This window comes from Anastrepha obliqua, chromosome 1 (genome assembly GCF_027943255.1).
Source record: "Anastrepha obliqua isolate idAnaObli1 chromosome 1, idAnaObli1_1.0, whole genome shotgun sequence".
In the NCBI taxonomy this organism is placed as follows: domain Eukaryota; kingdom Metazoa; phylum Arthropoda; class Insecta; order Diptera; family Tephritidae; genus Anastrepha; species Anastrepha obliqua.
Window position 1 is genome coordinate 33,927,014 of NC_072892.1, and position 6,000 is coordinate 33,933,013.

Sequence of the window (6,000 nt, forward strand, 5' to 3'; positions counted from 1 at the left end):
ATTTCGATGAGCACATCTCGTGCACCACATCGTTTCTGTGTTCGAAGGCTGGAAAAAACTTATACTGAACTTGCCAAGATGGAACACCTGTGTTCAAAATAATAGTAGCGCGACGAATTACCCAAGCTTTAAGTTTTTTGTTTTAAATTTTTTTGATATAATTTTTTCATAAATTTTTTTTTTATTGAACTTTTTTATATATTTTTTTTAATTTTTTTTTTAATTTTTTTTTAATTTTTGTTTTTTAATTTTTCTCTATTTTATTTTCTCTTTAAGAAGATTAATTGTAGCGCGACGGACAAGGCTTTAACTTTTTTTGTTTTAAAGTTTTTTTTATACAATATAATTTTTTTTTAATTTTATTTTACTTTTGGTTTTTAATTTAATTTAAGTTTTTAGTTTTTTGTGTACATTTTTTTATTAAACTTTTTTTAATTTTTTTTTTATAAAACTTGTTTGTAATTTTTTTTTAAACGTTTTTGCAATTTTTTTATTTCATTTGTTTTTTAATAACTACCAATCTCCTTCTACAACCAAAACTAAATAACGGAAAACTCAGAAACCATATAATTGAAACGAATTACCAAAGCTTTAAATATATTTTGCATTAAATTTTTTGCTACAGCAATTGTCTGTTGCGTTAAATTTTTTGTATAATTTTTTTTTGTATAAACTTTTTTTTAATTTTTATGGTAAACTTTTTTTTATAAAATTTTTATTGTAAATTGTTTTTATAACATTTGTTTTTATAAAATTTCTTATAAAACTTTATTTTTAACTTTTATTTCATTTTTTTTATTTTTTTTTATTACATTTTTATTATATATAATTTTTTATACGTTGTCATAAAGGTATTGTGCATTCTACAACAAAAACCATATAACTGAAAACTCCAAACTTTCACTCATTCATTTATTAAAACAAAAGTCCTAAATTGTAACATTATATTCAGAAATTTTTCGTCCATTCACTATTTGCATAAAAAGTGCAAGTTTCAAGTGACTGGAAATTCTCGTTGATTTTTAAATGTTTTTTTTTCGCAGCTTGTGTGGAAGAAAATTGTCAACATCGCATGCGATAAAAAAAATTGTCAAAAAGTGATTTTTGAGCTACATTAAACATACACTTCATGATACTAAAATTAAATGGGCTATCCAATTGCATACCTTGAAGTTTTCTAAGGTTCTGCTTGAAAAATTGAAAATATTGATAACATTTTTAATTTATACATAAACAAAGTTCTCGCCACACTTTTGAAATTTGAACTATCCACAATAACATTGTTCCAACTGGAGTGAACTAATAATCGCGCTACGACACTTTTTTTTTCAAATTCTCTAAGCAAACATACCCATACCCGTAAGGTGACCTACAAGTCGTTTCTACCTAACCGAGTGACGTCCTTTCAGTTAAAGGGATAGCTCAAAAGCTTTGCTTGGCTTAGGCCCCACTACATATCCCGCTCTGTGTATACCCACTCATCATCAGTATTTAGATTTCTACAGATTAACCAAATTGAGATTCTTGTTGTATTTGCAATGCTTCTCATCATATGAAAAACCAGCTTCAAAGACGACGATAAGTGCCAAATGTCAATTTTTTGATCTGGGAACTTGTTTAAATTTTAAAGTAGATTTTAATCTGTCATGCTGCGCTTTCCATACATTTAACCTTTCATTGATGGCAACTTTAATAATTTGCTTAGTGCTTTAGCCAGTGGTACCGTCCTTTCAATTTACCCAATTTTTAAACTCTCAAGTTTTGCTCAGTATCCATCTCTTTAATTCCCCTTTTTATTGTAGTGCCATTCGTCTGTTTGCGTTGAATGAGAGTAAATAAATAATACTTTACATATAAATTAAAAACTGAAATCGTTAGCTTGAAGTTTGCTAACAACAACAGCAACATATTTTTTACCATTTGTCATTTTGTATTACCTTAAAGTTATTTTAATTTTGTATTTACTTTGAATCGGGTTAAGCAGAGCACACACAGCTTCAGTTGCCACTCTGCCTCTCTCTTATTCTGCTAACGGCACTAATAATTGCTTCATTAAAAAGTTTATAGTGCACAAATTTGTATGTAAATAAACAAATAGAAGTGGGCAAATGGTAGCTAGCATAAAAGTAGCAAAAGAGTTGCAAAATGCTTGAAGAAGTGTCATGAAAACAAACAGTAGCTGCGCGGAGTGGAGTAGTGCGGGAATGTGGATCAGCTGGTGTCGCATACAATTTAAACTCAAATTAATTAAAATATTTTAGCGTATTAAGGTTGAGCGCCTGCGATTCTGAACAAAGAAAATAGTGCTGCCATCAGCCTGCCTGCAAATGACAGACAGATACTTGGCTTGATGGTAGGTAGGTTAGAAGATGGCTTGATGATAAATTGGGAAGGGTGATGAAGAGAGAACGAGTTGGCGAGAGGACGACTGGTCTAATTGATTGTTTCGTTTATTTCCTAATGAAAATGATGACGAAAGTCGCTTTAGTATCCCCAGGTATGTTTGAGTTACTATTTATTTAAGACTCGAATGTTCTTGCGAAGAATTTGTTAAGGGAGCGATTCTATGTCGAGTGATTCAAATATTTTGGGCAATGTCGTAAATTTTTATGGGAATTGGTTTATTTCTTGGCTTGAGTATAATAAAAAGTAAATTTAAAAAATATAATAATTTCGAGATTTATTCATTGTTGAAATTTTTTTTGTTATTTTAGGGATTTTTTGAAGTACAACATCTTCGGTTCTTTTAACATTTTTTAAAATTTTTTTAAGAATTTTTGTTTTCTAATTTTGTTTAATTTTTAAGGAAAGAATAAATGCTTGGGAACATTTTTTTCTTTTGAAAAGAACTAAAATTTGTGTTCAAAATGACTGTAAATTTTTTTTTGTTAAGTAAAAATCTTCTGTTTTTTAATATTTTTATAATTTTGTTAAGCATTTTTGTTTTACAATTTTGTTTAATTTTTGAGGTTAGAATATACGTTTGAAAAAAAAAACTTTTGGGAAAAAATTTAATTTTTTGGTTAAAAATTATTGTGTAATTTTTCTTTCTCAAGTAAAATAGGTATATGCGGTTCTTTTTAACATTTTTATATATTTTTTAAGAAAGTTGTTTTTGTCCAGCGAAATATCTTCGGCTCTTTTTAAATTTTTTTATATATTTAAGAAAGTTGTTTTTGTCAAGTGAAATATCTTGAGAGGGTTTTTTTTAATTTTTTAAGGATTTTTTTTTTGTTTTGGGAAAGAATTAACCTTTTTTTGTTCAAAATTATTGGCTTAAAATATTATTTGTTGATTCTTTTTTTAACTTTTCTATAATTTTATTAAGCAGAAAAAATGTTTTTGGTAAAATATTTTATTTTGTTTGAGCAAAAATTTTATTTTTGGGAGAATATTTTTTGTTTTGGGAAAAATAAAATTTATTTTTTTATAATATTTTTTTTTTTTTTAATTTTTTTGTGGACATACATATTTAAATTTTTTTTTGGAAATGTTTGCTTTTTTTAATTTTTTTTTTGACGTTTGAAACAGTTTTTTTTGCTCAACATTTTTGGCGTAATATCTCCTTACTAATGCACGTAGCGGCGCTTCGTTCGATCCATTTGCAATTACGTATAATTCACCTGTAAAACGCGTCCGCAAATCTCTACTGGTTTATGGAACTACTATTCACTGTAGATGACTGCGGGTTGTCAAGGAAAATGCAAAGGAAAACAAGTGCTAGCTGGCAATACCCGTCGAAAGTCGCTAAAAGCCTATACACTCTATGATAGTGCTTAGACCTCTCGCTTTGCAATTAAAAAAAGTTGGGTGCTTTTTGAAAAGCCTGAAAAGCCATAGTCTTTTATCGAAAAATACCCAGTATAATTTGAGTAAATTTACCAGCATTGCACTATCCATAAGTAGAAACGGATCACATACATGTGTAGGTATCCACTGCGTATACTTTATGAGGAAAGCGACAACTACTTTTTTTTACGTTGTCATAAAACAGCAAGAAGATCGAAGTTGAGATGTGTATTGTTACATATAAGTGCCTTTAACGTATATTTTTTTTCAAAATAATTATTGAGACATTCCAAGTATATTTACGGATACATTTTTCAAAGTTAATTATTATGTTATATTGGTCCTGGCGAAAATTAGACAATATTTTTTTTAATAAGCGGCTATACCCCCTTTCGTTTGATTTCGATATTATTCGCACAGAGTGCGCATAAGTATTTAAAACTATTTTTTGAAAATGTAGTCCTTTAAACTTTACAGTTCTTTAAAAAATTTGATTGCTGAGATAATGAAAATTGAGTAGGCAGCACTACTAAATTACATTACTAACCATCCTCGCCTTGCTGAACGCTGTAAATTTATTCACTTGAACTTCAACTCAATGAACCCTCTAAGCCCTTTGCCGGTTTGCCGGTTGGAAGCAACATGTAAAACGAGTAATTATTTTTCTTTGTTGCAATACCAAAAATTATACACCATGGTTACTTTACTAAATATCTGCACTGCAATATCCTATAATCCTAAAAACACTTTTTTCTTTTTGTTTAGTTCTTTGTCTATCTGTCAATCCTTAAACATGGCAATATGAATTAACTTCATAAAAAATGCGCGTTTTAACTGAATGCCTGTTGGTGATTGTATAAAATATATATAGCCGTGAATGAAATAACATCTGCAAAAATAAAAATCTAAATACCCGCTTAAAGTTTATAGACCAACATATTGTTTAAGTGTCAAAATGGCGTTGCAACATTGAAACTTTACTGACACACAACTGTCAACTGCCTGACTGTTTCGATGCAGCAATACGTACGAGTATCCTTCAGAGCATTTATTTGTGTCTATGCCACATTTTATTAGCTGTAGTAGCAAAGTAGCCAATAGGAAATTTTTTCTCTGTGGGCAGTGATTGACAGAATTGGGTGCAACTGGCAAAACAGACACATTAAGATTGTTTAATATGAGCGATTCCACGTCAAGTAGTCCAATTAATTTGGACAACTTTAGTTTTCCTGAAAATTGGTTTATTTGTAGGCTTGAGTGAAGTAAAAAGTGAACTGAAAATGTTCAGGTATGACGTGGTTTGAAATGAAATACCTTCGATTGCTTTAAAGTTTTTTTTATAATTTTAATTTATTTTATATCTTTTCTGTATTATTTTTATTTATTTAAAATTTGTTTTTATTATTTAAAATTTTTTTATTTAACATTTTTTTTTTTATTATTTAAAATTTTTGTTTTTATTATTAAAAATTTTTTTATATTTAATTTATTTAAATTTCTTTAATTTTAGTTTTTTTCTGTTATTATGGGAATTTTTTGTTATTATTTGGATTTTTTTAAATTTTAATTTTTTTATTTTTATTTATTTAAAATTTGTTTTTATTATTTAAATTTTGTTTTATTATTAAAATTTTTTTTAATGTTTAAAATTTTTTTTATTATTTAAAATTTGTTTTTTTTATTTAAAGGTTTTTTTTATCATTTATATTAAATTTTTTTTTAATATTTTAATTTATTTAAATTGTTTTAGTTTTAGTTTTTTTGTTATTATAGGAATTTTTTGTTATTATTTGGTTTATTTTTTTGTTTTTATTATTTTTCACAATTTTCTTAATTTTAATTAATTTCAATTAATTCTTTAAATTTTTGTTTGATTTTTTTATTTAATTTTTTAGGATAAAACATACTTTGTGTATGAAAAAAATTTTTTAGATTTCTTATGATTTTGTGTTGTCGTTGTGAAAAGCACCTGCTCTCAGATTTTTTGTCGATTTTTTCCACAAAAGGCTGCGACTGTACTCAGTAATCCCTGAGAATCTCAAAAGTGATATTCCATTAACTTTTGGTGCTAAATTGATATGCGAACCAGTGAAAAATCGGTATTTGTTTTAAATTACACATTTTATGCTAAAAAACGAAAAATTCTAAAAAGATGATAAAAAGAACCCGAGGTGACTTTAAAAAACTTCACATCAAAATTTTTAACGTTGA